The sequence below is a fragment of the Hirundo rustica genome, chromosome 13 (genome assembly GCF_015227805.2).
Source record: "Hirundo rustica isolate bHirRus1 chromosome 13, bHirRus1.pri.v3, whole genome shotgun sequence".
NCBI lineage: Eukaryota > Metazoa > Chordata > Aves > Passeriformes > Hirundinidae > Hirundo > Hirundo rustica.
In genome coordinates, this window is record NC_053462.1 from 211,146 (window position 1) to 228,450 (window position 17,305).

The window sequence follows — 17,305 nt, forward strand, 5'->3', positions numbered from 1 at the left end:
CTCATTTGTCATATCTTTTAGAACCATAGTTCCTGTTGAGGAAATCACCATTTTGGGGAAGTAAATGTTCGCATATATATATATATGCCTACTGGTAAGTCAATTAAAATGGGACTTAAAACTCATAGCTGAACAAGGATTCCAACAGTATTACCAAATTTAACACCTGCTGTTTGTTTCTCTTACATCAGATGAAATGCAATGTGAAGAAAATAATTTTAAAATGAAAGTGAAAACACAAGGAACATAATCAGGGAAGGCTTTTGCCTGAGCTAAAAGAACTGCAGAACAATTTAATTATGGAAGAAAAAAATTTTAAGAGAGCTCTCTTTTAATGTCATAAGAAACATGGACATTTCCTGCAGCAGAGACAAAGGTTCTTTTTCCTTTTATCAGTTCATTGCTTTAAATGCACCAAAGGTGAACCTACAAATTCCAAAGCTAAAACCCACTGCAGACTGAATGTGCATCCCCTAGGTTTCAGATTCCATCTCTTCAAGCTCAAAAGTCAAAGCCAGGTACTACTTCTGGTCTGTTCATGGTTTTCCCATTATGTAAACAAACACACAACATAGCTAAACCACCACTCGAATTATAAGCTCAGAATCGACTCTCCACATCTTGCAATAACCAGTAAGCATAGACAGGATATAAGACGATGCATTTCAAATTTAAAGAAAGCAACTTATAAGCAGCACTAATGATTGTGAAACCATAATAATTAAATGATTGGCATGTATTTCCACACAGCCAAGAACTCAGAAAGAAAGCTGATGACAAATTTCAGTACCCCTCTCCCCACTTATTTCTCTTCAGCTATTTAGTTAGATGATGATTCTTAAGAAGTTTTGGCTTAGATGTGTTTGCTGCACTTAAGGAAAAAATAAACACAAAATCAAGAGCCTGCAAATGTTTGTCAGAAAGACAGAGTAAACACTAATAATAACTGATACACTTAAGATCTTCCCTTTTGAGTAAAAATAGGGAAAAAAGAGAGAAGTTGACATATTTCAGGGAAAGCATGCAGTCTTAAGTGGCCTAGCAAATATTTTTAAAGAATTTAAAATTTGCTGTGTTATTAAAGAGTTTGGTTTTTCCTTAATTAGGAATCAATTCAGCCTGAAACCACCCGCTAATTTTTATAGGTCACTTAAAACATTAATTTTGTGGTGGAAGCTTGCCTACAATAACTAATACATGACTTCTATTAAAAGTGTGAATGGCCTGTTGCAAGTCATTATTAAATACAACAGACTATTGGGCATATTAAAAATAAGTTCATATCACTAATGAAATAGGCCAAACAGACAATTCTTTCACTGAGAAAAACTGCATCTTTTTTAAGGAAAAAAGAACTATTCCTCTATCTCAAACAAGAATGAAGTAAGAGACTGGAGATGCATCTAACTATATTTACAAGTTATTTCCATGAAACAAAAATAAATTATAAGGAGATAAACTATGAATGCTGTTCCTTCCTTATCTCTGCCACCACAGCAATTTAATCAGAGAAACAGGAATTTGATCTTGTTATTAATCCCAGCTTGCTTATTTCATATATACAATACCAAGTCACTGATTGCACGGATGACTTAACACCTTAATGTACAACTGACCAGGAGATACAACAAAATAGGTATTCCGTTACAAATGTTTCAATATTTATATATATACACACACACATATATATATATATATTGGTATTTATATTAGATACTAAAAATATCTGTTTCACATATGTGAAATGTGTCTGAAGCACAAGTAATGTTTCTGTAATTATTTATTTTCAAAAGGGAATAATTCTTGCAAAGTATTTCAGTTAGCATCAAAGTGATATTATCAAGAAAATCAGAAAAGTAGAACTTCTTGTGTGTTTATATAAAAATTGGCATGCATAAGGTAAAATGGGACTGAGAAGTAACAGTAAATTTTACAGGCACTTAACACCATGTCCTAAATTAGCTATGGAAAGAGATTTTTCTAGAAAGGGAACAAACACCAAAGATTTCTCATAAAACCACCTGGTTGGCTCAGACATGAGCACTGTCAAACCTCTAAGAACAAGTATTTTTTTCAGATTTTTACTACAGCTTCAGGAAACCAGAAAGTTTTTAGGTCTTCTCACTTTGAGATTAAGTGGGACAGCTTTGATCACCTTCAAATGGAAGAACAGGAACTCACAAAGGGGAAAAAATCATTACTAAAGAAGTTAGTAAGAGAAGTTCTCAACTTCAACAAAGTCAAACGAGTGAGGACTTTGGAAACCGCCCCAAATACTCCTATATTCCAAGGGCACAGGGGGAAATGTGAACAGAGAAATTAGAATAATTTACAAAGTACTTTGGCATGGGGTTGAAGGTTAAAGTCTGTGAAGTTATGAAGATTCTGTTTCTGAGTCCAGAATGAAAGACAGGTCTTGGACAGAATACACACACTTTCCAAAGGAATTTCCATAGTCTTCCCTTTCCACGTCAGTTTGGAGATTATGGGAGATACCTGAATTCATCACCCCAGAACCACCTCTATCCAGCCAACAAATTTATCCTAATATAAGTAAACAGGAAGTTCCCTTCTAAGGTTTAGACTTAAAAAATGCGTAGAATTTAAAAAAGCTCCTTAGAAGTTGCTGTGTGTACATCTAAGAGAATGATTGCTGGGACAATTTAAAGAAAGGTAGAGATTAGGCAGAAGCCGTACAGTGCGGCTGCATCACACCCTCTAGCTCCTTTAGAGGAGATCAGGAAGATCACGAACAGCTCTAGGCAGTTCCAGAGAGGTAACATAGAATTCCTGCAGGAAGGGATATGGTATGAAAGTCACAACAAGAAAAAATTGAGGGTTTTATGTTTTGTTCTGAAGAAAGTTGTAGAAAAGATCCTTAAAAAGTAGAAGACAGGATTATTATCTTGCTCTTTTAAATAGAGAGTGTAACAGCACAATTTCCCCACAAAACCAGATGTATTTTTTCAGTCCTTAGCACACACACTCAACTTATCAACAGACAGAAACCATCAAAACACGTGGAAGGGAGGAGCTGATTTTACAGCCCTTTTTTTCTCTCTTCCCCAAATCATCATCTCCAACACAGTGGCTCTACCTCACTGCCAAATGCAGGTAATCACTGCTATTCCAGCAAGAGAAATAGAAGTTCATAGATAAAGAGGAAGAAGGTGCAACTGCTGTTCAATCTGAACAATCAGCTCAGAAATGTAGATAAATCTGGAAACACACTGATTTCCCACTGCTTGTACAAACCTGAATCTTCCTGCTTGTTATTTTACAGCTTTGTGCTTTCGTCCTTGTACAAGGCCCAAAGAAGTAAACATTGTAATACAGGAATAAAAAGCAAAATTGATCTTACATAAAGTGTTGTCAAATGAACGTAGCGAACAAGGGGAATGTATTTTAACCTAGTCTTTAATCTAGGCGTAACTTCTCACTGTCCATGGAGATTTTCAAACATATAAAATTATATACAGTATCTTAAATCAGCATGAAGAAAATCTTTTTCTTCAATCAGTGACACTAGCACACACACTGAAGATATAACAAGGATGGAATTTATCAAAGCTACATACTACTAACAAAGCTACAACCATGTTTTTATTTAACTTAGCTTCACTACAGCAGAAATCAAGCACACACAAAAATAATTATTCTGACAGAAGCCAAGTGCTCAGGCTCTTAGAACTCCTACAAAAGTAGCTGAAAGCTTTGTTTTCTGCAAAGCTCTTGAAAAACTGTACTTACAAAGCCATAAATATTTTATCTCCTAAAAATCAAGTTTTCTCAGAGGAAAAATAAACCTCACAAGCACTTACTCTCTCCCTCTCTGCAATCAGCAATTTCAGCAACCTTTGTAAGACGCTGACGACATTTATTTTATGGGAACCTAATTACAAAAGCTTGTGACACAAGAAGTCCATCTGTACAGTCAAATCACAGGCAGGAAACAGCAAAATGAAATATGAAGATCTGGTTGTGAAACTGAATTCTATTCACTGCCTGCCTGCAATGTTGTGCCAAACACATATATAGAGCTCTTCACTGTGTGTTCATTGACAATGAACTCCCTGGAGTCTGCAGCAGTTCCATTTATTATTTTCAACATGAGGGACTCCTAGGTTACCTCCTGTGCTCAAGGTCCTTTCAGCATGATGTCACCTGGATGGTTTCTAAAAAGGATTAGAAAATTTAATATTTAAACAGATGGCAGCCAAATCACACTACAGCTCTTGATGCTGCTACAAGTAGTTAAAGCTTTGTTTGCAACGGTGAGAAATTAACTTCTGTGATGGGCAGAAAAATCAAGCATTTTGTGCCTCACGCAAAACTCAGGAAGGATTTCATAATCAGAATAATCAGATAATTTTACGAGCTCATTAAGAATATAATTCAATTAATTCACTGACTACTGAACAATTTTATTCTGGGCTGTTATTTTAGATAATTTTTGATATAATATACATTCTGAGTTCATTGCCAATCACAGCTCTGGAAAAGGTAATTTACTAAAACTATGACAGAAAACAAAATGCAACCTGTTTCTATTTACTGCCTCACTGACGACAGTATTACAGCTGCATTATACAAGTGGAATCTCTTCAAAGTTGCAACATTTTACTTTCTTAGCATATGCACTTAGAACTCTTCTAAATTATTTAATTCAAATACATGTAACGTTCTTACCAGTAAACCAAAGTGTGTATCCAAGCCCACTAAATTATTATCTCAATATACTGTCAATTTCCTAACCTGTAGGACACCAGAGCTGAATGTGGAATTCAAGATACGGCTGTACCTCTATTTTGTGCAACAGAAGGCCTGTTCTCTGGTTTTGCCAAGTTCCACTCCTAACAGTTCCTGACGTTCCATAAAATGACAGATTATCTTAAGGTTTTATCATTCCAGTCCTTCTTACTTTTTACAAAAAAGCCACAAAGTCCCAGTAACAATCTTGCTTCACATGCTGCCAGCTGATAAAGTGCAGCAATTTTTGCAATACCTACTAGAATTTTATAATCTGAAAGTACAACTAAACCAAACTGATTTGTTTCCCTTTTTTCATAAATAAGGGATTGTATATACAGAATTTAGCAGCAGGTATCAAGAGCTCCAAACAGTGTTTACAGCCTTTTACTTGAAAGGTGATTTAGAAACCAAGAATATCTAAAAGTAATTAAAATCCTGCCTTGCCACATGCCAAAAATGTGAAATGTACAGAAATGTAAAACCCACAAGACATTTCATATTGCTCATGGCCAGAGGACACTATGACAGTTGAAACCAGCAGGACATGATGTTGCCTAGAAAAGTTATCTGTTCACCATTTCACTAGTGCCAAAAAGCACTGTAGGTCACTATGCAAGAAAAGAATCTTCAAATGTTCTTTTTGGCCCGTCATGCAGTCAAGACACACTGCCATGACAGATGCAAGGTGAATGTCATCCATTCAAAACAGGGAAAGTAAAAGAGAAAACAATAAATTAGAAAACACTGACACTGCAGAGAAATTACTACAAAGTCAAAAAGAATTGAAAGCAAAGAGACAAAAAGTGTCACTAGAAGCAGCAAAAAAAAAAAAAAAAGATAAAAAGGCAGCAGTGCTAGTAACAGGAGATGGGCTGTAAAACAGTGCAGAAAAAATGAGTTGTGGTCTCCTACAAATCTGGAATGGGAAGCAAGGAACAAAAGGAGCTAACTCAGAAAAAGCAAGCAAGAACAGCAGCTACAACAGATTGTTCTTCAATCCTGAAACATTACAGTGAAATACACACCAGCATTAATTCATGTGAACATCTGTCTCCATTGAGCACAATGGCTACTATCTTTCCTCATTGTATTAACCTCCTGCTCAGCATATGGAAACCAAATGAATGACATCATCATTCAGAATAAGATTAATTATGCAAACAACCATCAACTTTTCTTTCCAAATACTGAATTCCACCTAACCTTGTATTTGTTAAGTAAGCCATGGTAAGGTTCTACTTGATATTTTTCCAGTTTTAGTCTTCCTACACGATTTTAAGTTCCTGAGGGATTATTTATTTATTTGTTATCGGGTATAGTACTGGAACCAATATAACCCTATACTTTCAGCTGGTCACAACTGGTCTTTCCAAAAACCTTTTTGCAGACAGACTAAAGGAAGACAAAGTTATTTTTAAGTTAATATGAAATTAAAGCTATTTGCCCTTTTGCCATTAGGGTTTAAAAATAAAGTGATACAAAAACCTAATCACAGTTTGTCAATGTAAACCCCTGGGGGCTGTACAAAATCTACCCAAGCAGATAAGAAATAAAAATCATCATTATTGTTCGGAAGATAAAATTAGAAAAGTCAATTGAATCCATTACTTCTTCAGATGCTTTAAGGTTACTGGAACAAAATCTGAGAAAGCAAGATGCTCCATATACACAATCACCAAAAGTGGTTTGTGAAGAGGAGCTGAGAAGCAGAAATCCCCATGCATCAAAAACATCCCAACAGTTCGATCAAAGAAAGTTGCCTGATCTTGCACAGGAAAAGGGATGAAAACTCTGATGTGGTTTCAGCACTACCACTCTCCCCAAAAGGTACGATCGCTTGTACTTCTACTGTGTAGTTAGAGTATTTTCAACCACCGCAACACGTAGAAAGAGACTTTTTTTTTTTTTTTGCAAAAACTACAAAAATCTTGAAGATGTATTTACTAGAAATCATGACTTGAAATTGAGAAACTTAGCAACAGACAGGAGAGTGCAACATGTACAGACAGTGAAAATTCAAACACATTCAACTTTCAAGTTAGCTGTATGTAAGCAGAAAGGTGGACTGCAGCCTACAGACAAACAGACAAGATACAGACAGATATTTATAAAGGGGGATGTATAAGAGCAAGGGAGAGATTGCTGTTATCAGGGACTGTGGTGACAGGACAACTGGAAATGGTTTTAAACTGAATATGGGTAGGTTTAGATTGGATATAAAGAAAAAATGTCTCAATGAGGGTGGTGAGACACTGAAGCAGGTTACCCAGCTAAGTTGTGGATGCCCCTTTGTGTTAACACTTTCTGTTAATATTTGCTTTTCTTGACTCTGAGAGCTCAATTTATAACTAATTGAAAAAGAAACTTCTGTTGTGTACATTCATGCATTTGTAAGGAAATGTTTTGAGGATGATATTTCAGTATTATCTAGTCCTGACAGCAAAAAACCCAAATTATTACTAGTAAGGAGGAATCAAACTGCAGGCTCTTCTTTAAGCAGCAAATTAATTCCAGCTCCCAGCAGAGAAGATGATTGCTTGAGCCACCTGAACATCCTCCCAACTAGCTTGGTGACATCAGGTCAATCATAACAGACAGTCCATGCCAGGGAATCTGCCTGGCCATTTCCAAGGTCACAGTTATACTTGCTGTTGATGGGCAAATCCTGTAGCCACTGGGCTCCATGTGGGCTTTGTTTTCTTTTTTAAAAATTAAGAATTTACAAGGATTATTCTGAATTACTTTAATGCACAACAAGCAGCTGAAGCACACTGGCAGTTATTTCAAGCAGCCCTGTGAAAGCAGAGCTTCGATTTCTGAGGGCTACTTCAGATGTTTTTAAAGATAACACCTACTAGATTTGAATGTTCCACTTGACTGTCAGTCACTACAAGGGAGACAGACAAAAAGAAAACCTGGCAGCAATTTCAGTTTTTGAGTACTTCTGAGAGCCAATCATGGAAAACACAACCAGCACAGTACTCACCATTCACTATCACGACTTTGCCAGGAGGAAGTCAAAGCAACCATAGAGAATTGCATCCTAATTTTAACTAGAACACATCAGTGCAAGATAAAAATCTCTCGAGTTACAGGAACAGAGGAAGATTAAGTATCTGTACAGGATCTAAGACTGTTGTATTGAAAGGCTAATGACTTCCTAACAACATATGACCAGAAATCAAAAGCCTGCTCCACCAAGCCTACCTGAAACACATGTAATTTCTGTCTCCATTACTTATTTTTAAAATGGGAATAAGTGCATCTCTACCCCATGAGTATTACAAGAATAGTTACACTAAAAACAGAAAGGACAGGAATACTATGTGTGTCTTAACACCTTAAACAAAAGTACTTAAAGATACATAATTTTACTACTCAAACACAAATAGTATTACTAATTTCACATGTAACTTTCCCCATATTTCAAATGGTCCTACTCCAGTCATTACTCATAATTTAAAATATGCAGAACAGCCTTGTACTGTTTTCTTTGAAAAATAAAGATTATGGCTACCTCAGATTGACAAAAGGCAAAACCAACACAGATCTTTAGTCAAGTCACTTACACTGTTTCCTAATCAACAACTCTCTGCTTAATTCAGTTCTGAAACAGCAGAACAAGTTTTCACTGGTAAATTATTTTTCAATTCACAGATTAGATTAATAAAAAAATGCTGTGTTATAGTCTTACTATGCCAAGCAGTCTCCCAGCAAAAGTAAGTCAAAGACTTTACATTCCTACACTTAATTAACAATTAGATAAACATCTCCTTTACACAGTTTCCAAAAAAATTTCAACTCTCCCACTTCCCCTCCAACCACAAAAACACATTTAGTCTTAATGTTCAAAGAACAAAACATACATGACATATTTAATTATGAACACAGGAGTGGAGAGGGAAACCTCAGTAGAGGTTTGCACTCAGAGACAAAAAGCTTTAAGATGTTTCATTTTAAAACACAACCACTGTGATAAAGACACGTAACAACTTCCTCATAGGTGCAAGGATACAGAAGACTGGCAATGCCCTTCTGTTCTGTAGAACAACATTTCACAGCTTCTAATCTGTCATGCAAAAAACAGATTCCTCTCAGAATGGGGAAGCAGTAGCAGACTGACCAGATATACAGTCTACCTGTCCAGATTAAATACCTCTTATATTCTTCCCCAAAACTACGTGAGACTTTACTCTGAGATCCAGTCCCACATCCTAATGGAGCAGATGTGGTATATATGGGGTCTCTAACAAGGAGCATTAAATTCAGTGCACGTAAACTTAGAGCTCTGAGGCTTTATTATGAAATACCAGCATAGAACACCCGGCTAAACTACAAATCTGATCGACCTCATGACACAATATACATGTGTACATATACAGATATGATATGCATACATGTATGTAGAACATGTGGTTCCAACTACAGGAAATTACACCATTCATGAGGAAACAATCAGCTTAGATATGTGACAACATAAATGTTTCAATTACACTAAACCTTTCCTATATACACTGTGAAAGAGAGAGGGCATAACAAATAAATTCTGCCCTTTAAAAAAAATATGAAAAGCAGTTTGTGTACAGCAACATCTGCATTAAATTAGCCATATGCAGTTTAAAACAAACAAACAAAAAAACAGCAACAAAACACCTGCTAGGACTTCACTCTGAAATACAAAGTCAATCATTTCTAAGAAAAAGTATACATATAGTGTTTCCATGTTGCATGCAAGAGCCAGCAAATATGCCATGGGAAGATGGTGCAATTCAGATGACAGGTCTGGAGACAGAAGGAAGACCTACCTACAGTCATGCACGCAGTTGACGCAGGCAAACATGACAAATTTCAGACTAAATTCTGTGACACCTGCGGGTCTACCTGGGATGCACGTAGCCAGAGATGCATTGAACATTTAGAGGAAAATGCCCGGCCACAATACAACCGCATTCATGGGGCTCACGGCGAAAAAGAACGGGCTCCGACGACCTCAGCCGAAGCACAATGCAGAATTCATACAGCTTATACCGCTTTGAAGAGGCACAAAAAGCCCTCACGAAGGGAGAAGAGCTGTCGGAGGACTCCCGTCCCTCTCCACCCTCAGCAACAGGGCAGCGACACATGACCGGCCCCACCTGCCTCTCCTTTACCTCACGGCCGCCTGCACCTTCTCCCGCTCCCGGACGCCCGCGGCTGCAGCTGCTGCCCCGCGGTGCTGTCGGGTGGGAAGGGCGCGGGGAGAGGGTGGGGAGAGCGCGGGGAGAGCGCGGGGAGAGCCCCCCGGCCCTGGGCTCGCCCAGGCCTCCCACCCCTGCCCGCGCTCCGCAGACCCCACGCGGCCGCGCGCTCACCAGGCAGCGGCGGGGGGAGGCGGCGGTGCTCGGCCCAGGAGCCCCGCGGGGCCGGCGGGGCGCGGGGAGCGGAGCGCGGAGATCCCGCCGGGAGCCGCGTCCTCCCGGCCCGGATTGTCACAAGGAAAACATGACGCGGGAGGGGAGCCGCCGATCTCGCGGGGCTACCGCGCGGCTCTCGCGAGAGCGCCGGCTGCTCCCCGCCTCCCGCGCGCGGGCACGCGCGGCTCGCCGCCGAGACCTGCGGCGGGCGCGGCCCGTGCCGGCAAAATGGAAGCGCTGGGAATGGAGACGGTGCCCACACGGCCGCGTTCATTGGTCTGCTGCAAGCGCGAGGAACAGCAGACGAATGCTTTTGCAGAAAAACGGCGGGAAAAACAGGTCAGGGAAACGAAGCACCTGATTTAGGTGGGGATCCTGATGGAATCGATGTATTGGACAGTCAGTGAAAAGAAGAGAAATGGATGCTGTTTGCAGGGACAAAAAGTGCAGAAAAGGCAGAACGAATCACATCAGTAGACAAGCAGGAGTATATTAAAGCGTTTGCTTAAGCAAAATGAACAACATAACAACGAATAGTAAAATTGTCACTGAGGAATGAAATTCCAAGTCTAAAGAATAAAGGCTTAGATGTCATGGGCTTAGATGGTCGCAGCAACAATGGCTCATCAAGATCAGCGAGGCCACACTGGCAAGAAACAACACAGAAACAACCCACACAAATTGGGAAAGTCTACACAATATTAGGGGCGTCATGACTGAATCAGTAGACGTTCATAGACTAAGTAAGTGGGAAAACTGACAAGAAGCAAGAGGGAAAACTGTGCAAGCAGGGACTGCGTTTGTTTCAGTACATCAGCCTAAGGTAAGGATACAATGGAAGCTTACAAAGATTGATGATGTGAAATAGGTGAACAGGAAATGATTGTTTACATTCTTCCAGTGGAAGAGCTAGAATGTAACAAGAGGAACTAGTAGATGAAAAATTCAGAACAAGGAAAAGAATTAATATTTCTTTATTCACATATAATTAAGCTGTAGAACACCTTGATGTAGGACAAAATATAGTAGAAGTTTACCTGGACTCAAAAAGAGACTGGAAAAATACAAGAAAGAAGGAAGAAAAAAAAAAAAAATCAGTTTACCAAAGACATCTCCTGTGGTTGAAAAACGCCCCAGCCCACAGAAGGCCCTACAATATTTGGGGACATTTATTCTGTGCTTTCTCCTGCCTTTCCTTCCCCAGGCATGGGCTGATGGCTGGCTCAGGCACAGTACCAGTGGACCAGAGATCCCATCCTCATGTCTTTGTCCTATGGCCCCTGCCTCCTGGATCTCTCCTCAGAAGCTGAGTATTAGGGGAGGACCCTAAGGGTAGAGCTCAGCTCCCTGAAGAGACTGTTGTGTTTCATGACATGAGTTCAACCAAATTTGGACTAAATGTCACTTTGGAGACACATCCCAGGTATTGTTGGCTTCTCATTCTGCCTCCTAAAAGGCAACTCGGGGATGCACAGTGTTTTGCATCAGAATAAAACCCAAATGCCTTGCTTCAAAAAGTCTGAGCCAACCGTTAAGCTAAAAGTCACAGACTAAGAAAAAGGTCTCTGTTGGCAATTTATTAATGTAATATCAACCCATAGGATGATGGTCAAGATAACCCATTTTTGTTCAATAAGTTGTAAGATTTTAGTTTTGTACCTCTAACTACACCAGCTAATCTTTTGCCTAAAGTCATAGTGAAACTCTGCTGTGAATGAGCAGCTTCTTTGTTGATGAGACCACCTGTGCTAACAAATACCACCAAAAATGGGGTAAATTATAAAAACATTTTAAAGCGTTCCTGAAGTATTTCAAATGTCAGGTAAAGGATGCTGTGTAAAAAATAAACTTTAAGAAATCAACAGATACATGAAAACACATTCAGTGCAGACATGTCCAGCAGATCTGCCATTCCATAGAAGAGAAAGAATAAATAGACACGCTCAGCAGTGTGTGCTCTTCTCCATGCTCACATGACCCATGCCCACACATATTAGTCACATGAAGACAAAACCTTATCATTAACTGCAGCTTTTATGGTTTGCAGGCTCCACCTGCAGCCAAGCATTCTACAAGTCTGAAGGAATTTCTTAGGTTTGCAAATGTCTGATGTTGTTAAGTTCTGCACACTTACATATTAAGTTCACAAAACTGCAAGGTTTTCTGTTTTGTTTGTCATTTCTTGACCCAGCCCATCGATCACTCTGCAGTACTGAGATTCAGGGGCTCTCCCCTTGCCATTTGCCTGGATGCAGGTGCAGGGCTGGAGGCAGTGCAGGGGCTGTTTCCAGAGGCTCACTGATGTCAGAATGTAAGTTAGCGTGAAGGACCATTGCTATTCATCGTTGAGAATTCTCATATGAAGCTTGTTTATTAGATAGCAACTGTTAATATTTGATATTAACTATAATCCTTGATAAGTTAAGTGACTTCCACAGTTTCTCCTTCAGAGCTGGACCCCCAATGCCTGAACTACTGTCTGCATCTACAGCCAGCTGGACTCAGGAGCTTCTGAACTGGAATAAAACCCAGTGTGGCAAGTGATGCAGGATGAGAAGGTCTATTCCATCACCCTGTACTAAGCAAGCAAGCATCATCAGAATTACTGAGAACCCAGACAATGCAAACAGCATTCTAGCCTACTAGTACCTCTAGTAGGTCTGAAAATAAGGATATAAATAAGGGGAACAAGTCTATATTTGCTCTGACACTACCAATGGCTGTCACCACAATTCAGCCACCTCATCTGAGAGTCAGCTATCATCAAATGAAAACATAGGACTTGCGTAGTTTGGAAATTGCAGAGGCTCCTGAAATTCATTTGGGTATCCTGAGGACAAACCAGAGGAAAGATGAGCCCTCCAGCCACCTGCATCTACATATTAACAGAGCGAAAATAACCAAAAAAGAGTTGAGAAGAGTTTTATGGGACAACCGTAGACATAGGCCAGGAATACCTGAATCTCAGCCTTTCAGTGGGCAACATCATTCAGCCTCTCACCCTCCTCCACAGCAAGCATAAGCAGAAGTATTCAAAACTACAAATCTCAAGAGTTCAGCCCATAATGTCCCTGACTGCAGGACATTCATCCTCCATTTCTATTTACAAAATAGCTTCCATCTTAGCTTCAAAGCATGAGGGAGGCCAAGAGAAAGCCCATATGATCACGGAGCTTTCAAGGGAAAGGAGGCTGTAGATAGTACTTCTGTTATCTCTGTGCTCTCACCTCTCCTTTAAAACAGAAATAATCCTTCATGATGACTGCAGACCTCTCAAGTCCCTTTCCTCCTTCCCAGCTTCACCTGGACTAAGGCAGGTTTCTTCTAGCATTTTGCTCTACAAGACCTGTTTTACATCAATGTTTCCCTATTACTTTGCATGAGTTACTGCATTATTTATTAGTTTAAAATGTACTGTTATATAATCCCATCAAATGTACTTTTAATCTTAAGCAATGAAGAGAAAGGCATGATAATGACAGAACAATGCACAATTTAACATCAAATGTTTTTCTGAAACTCTTAGTAATAATCCTTTTCTTTTTTAGTAACCACATTTAACTCTTCATCCTCTTCTGATCCAAACATTTCACCAGGGCTATGACCAATTTCGCTCTCATTATTTTTCTAAGATCTATTTTTATAATGCAGTGCCTACAACAAGACCCAACATCCAACATGAGGCTAGGCTATTTATCTAGGGCTTATTCTTAACTACTTTTCCACAATTCAGGATAATTTTGGATCATTTCAGAAAATGGGAATTTATATATGAAATACCTCAATTAACTGTGTTTTGATTTTACTGAGTTCTCTTTTTCCAGCAGACTTTGCTAACATTGGCATGCCTTGCTGTTGTCATGGCAATGAAAGGAGTCTGTATGGTTTGGGATGTGACTCAGAAAAAATTTTATACAGAAATGGGCCAACAATTAGAACAAAGGACATTGAATGTTTCTGTGCCACCAGTTAATAAATGGTCAATGGAAAAAAAAGATCTCAAATCAGAACAAATGATAGTGAATAAAACTTGACTGGATAGAAGACATTAAATGGCTTCTATCTAGAAGTCATTTAATCTATCAAGAAGTAATTTAATCTTCTATCTTCTAGACCCTCTCTTGCATTTAGGTCTCTGTGTGGGTACAGCTTTATCACCCCCAAGAGTAATTAAAATCACAGTGATCTGCCTGGGCAATTACTTAACCAGACTAGAAGTCAGATTTGCCCAAAGAAGCTATGTTCCTTGTGTTTAGAAATATGACGAGTCTTGTATTGTGGAATTATCCCAATAAAAACAGTCTCAAGGCCATCATCTCTGTGAGGGCTCCTTCAAAGGCAAGACTCTTCTCACAACGGCTCACAACTTATATTAGGCAAAAGAGAGGCGAGTTTGCCAATTAAAAGATGAGGAAAGGAGCTTGTGGCAGTCACTGAAGAGGTGTGGACAGAGCAGTTGTAAGCATTAAAGCTAACCCACATCAATCTATGAAGTGCATGGAAAAAATATTTATAGCTAGGCTTAAAATACCAATCACCTAAGTCTTCTGTATGTTACTCATGACAACACTGGCTCTTTTCCTGTGGATCCAAGGTACATGAGGGAAGCTGTTATTAGATCATTTGCCTGTGCAGGGATGCCAAATGTGAAGGCACTAAAATATATGCATCTGTGTCAGTCCTTAATTTCATCTTTTGACTCATGTTCTGGAGTGATAGTTCCTCTGCCTGGCACTTCCTGTTCATACCAAGCTGATCCATACTAAGTTTTATTAGAAAGCAATCTAAAGCCACATCCACGTGTACCCCAGTACAAATCATCAGTGCCACAAAATCAGCAGTTTCAGAGCTCAGGATTGCAGGTAGTCATGTCACTTCTTCTACTGTTAGACTCAGCTGTGAAATGCAGAGTAGGAACCAGTCCGAAGTAACCTCAAATTTAAGATCTAGTTCAATCCATGGCCTTCTCTCCCTTTCTTTAGCTAGCTGGTAACTTTTTCAAACTGTTTTGCTCAGCCTAGCTTTGTATCAAGGTTCCACACCTCAAAAATGCCCTTGGCCAAGCCAAGACAAAAAACATTACAGAGAACAACGGGGAAAAACACATGAGAAATGAGGGGTTTGCACTGGAAGACAATGAATGACAATATGCTGGCAAAATTAAAAGGAATATATGTGAACAACTAAGTAACAACTGAATTCATACACAAAACTAATTCCAAACTAATCCATGAAACATTTTGAGAATAAGTGGCAAGCACGTTACTAGGACTTCAGGAGGATTAGTAATTCTCATTACCTCAATATGGTAACACCCAGTACACAGCCACAGTGCAGCTTAAATATTGTGTCACAATAATACCTATATGCATAGAGATACTGGAGAGAACTAAACAACAAAAGAGAATGACCAGTGGTCAAAGTACCATTCATAGGATTGCCATTCCCAGCTGCATTCTTATGGGTTGTTCACCATTCCTTCAGGGTTTCATGAGTAAATGTTGGTGCTATGCTGTCCTTTAAAAACCCCTCTTGTGCTACCTTGTAGTGTGTCCCCACTTCCCATGCTTTTAGCAGTACTGTCAGGAAAAGTGCCTGTCACAATTGCTTTCCCCTGCCATGCCCTGCCGTCTTTCCTACTCGGTGAGTAAGACTTCCTTTGAGTGGAAACATGGAAAAAAGGCAGCACAGAGCTCTAACAATCCCTTTGTGCTTACTACTGGAGACTTCCTGTCCCTTTGCATTTTGCGTGGAGAGGTTATCCAGCTTCCATGGCCTTGGAGCAACAGGAGCAAATAGAGCAGTTGGTCTTGGCAGGACACAGGGGGATGGACCCAAACTCTGCCAAATATAGCACTCAAGAGCTGTGTGCCCATCCCCAGCACGCTCAGAGCCCTCCCAAAAGGGAGCAGCCAGCAGGGTCACACCAGTTAATATTCACAGAGAGTTGCATAATATCAAACTGGGCTCAGCAGCAAAGGAACGCTCGAGCTGTTTCAAGCAAGCACTTTTCTGGTTTCTTCAATGGAATCCAGGACAGGTGAAAAATTTAGGAAAGGAAGACTAAAGTTTATGTCATTCATAAGCACAGCACTGATCCAGTTCCCATCTTCATCACAAGAAAAAAAAGCCTTTATTTAGAGGGCTTCAGTTAAGCAAAAAGCTTCTGGTTTTTTTATTGAGACCATCTGACCTTGAGTAAGTCCCTTTCCTTGTTATTTCTCCCTGAAATGAGTTATACATCTAACTACTGGCAGAGTTATACATCTAACTACTGCTTTCAAATTACTCTAATCTTTTTGCACAAATGCAAAATATTATCATCCTTTACCACAACTGTTTCATGCAAGATCCTATGCATCTTTTCTTTCATCAAGAATTTTATTTTGTAAGTCAGAATATACAATAATTTTATAAAAGGCATTAACAAATATTAAACCTAGGAAAAGAATTTTCTAATTTTTTTTTTTAATAATTGTGATTTAGTTTTCTTTGCGGAATACAAATGCATAAAAAAGATAAGAGCTCTCCTCAAAATTAGCAACATTCCAAGACCATGATTACACAGAGTACTCAGGTAATTGAAGCCTGAAGGCCTGAGAAATACTGTAAAACCTTTTGTCTGTACAGCATATTCAAATGCATTTTTAGAAAGAATTTCTTTTTCCACGTTATCTAGATCATTCCTCAGAATAAACCAGACAAAATTTAAAAAAACAGATTTTGAGAAAAATCTTTTTGGAAAAAACCCAAACGTGCAACTCTATTTTTGTCCCAGAATTCCTCTTTCTGAACTTGAGGTACAAAAGCAATTTTGATTTTTCTCTGAGTCTATCTTCCTTTTCAATTCTGACAGCTATGTTTCTTCCTTGCTCATGCACCTTTTCACTACTTTTCCCTCTCTTTTCCTAACAGCTATTTGTCTAGTCCTCTAACCTCTTTTTTTTATACCGGCTTTTCTTTGGCTTCTGCCAGTTCATTAACATTTTTCTAGTCTTTAACTCAAAGTGAATATTCTAGCTGTTGTCTGAAAGCTGCACAATGAGGAATTATCCTTGTGTTTTCAATGAATCAATGACTACTCTGTAAGGCTAAAAGCAGTTTTTCTCTTCCCACTGTTTTCACGTTTCCTTTCATTCCGTTTGTTCTTGCATTCAATT

General features: G+C 39.1%; 1 protein-coding gene and 1 long non-coding RNA gene across 9 annotated transcripts in view; one reads left to right on the forward strand and one right to left on the reverse strand.

Moving 5' to 3' along the window:
* HERC1 (HECT and RLD domain containing E3 ubiquitin protein ligase family member 1) overlaps positions 1–10,164 on the reverse strand; it is an 82,168-nt gene extending 72,004 nt beyond the window's left edge. For 7 of the 8 annotated variants that reach the window (XM_058422352.1, XM_058422348.1, XM_058422351.1 and 4 more), the window contains exon 1: positions 9,558–9,664. The gene's annotated coding sequence lies outside the window, so the exon portion shown is untranslated. Of the gene's footprint in view, positions 1–9,557; positions 9,665–10,103 lie in introns of those variants that run through there. The other variant, XM_040077055.1, reaches the window with a different exon arrangement.
* Positions 10,165–10,349: 185 nt separating this feature from the next.
* LOC120758613 (uncharacterized) lies at positions 10,350–16,498 on the forward strand. Its single transcript, XR_005702952.1, has 3 exons — positions 10,350–10,968; positions 11,350–11,568; positions 12,596–16,498. It is a non-coding gene; the product is annotated as an uncharacterized LOC120758613 (long non-coding RNA).
* Positions 16,499–17,305: the final 807 nt, after the last annotated feature.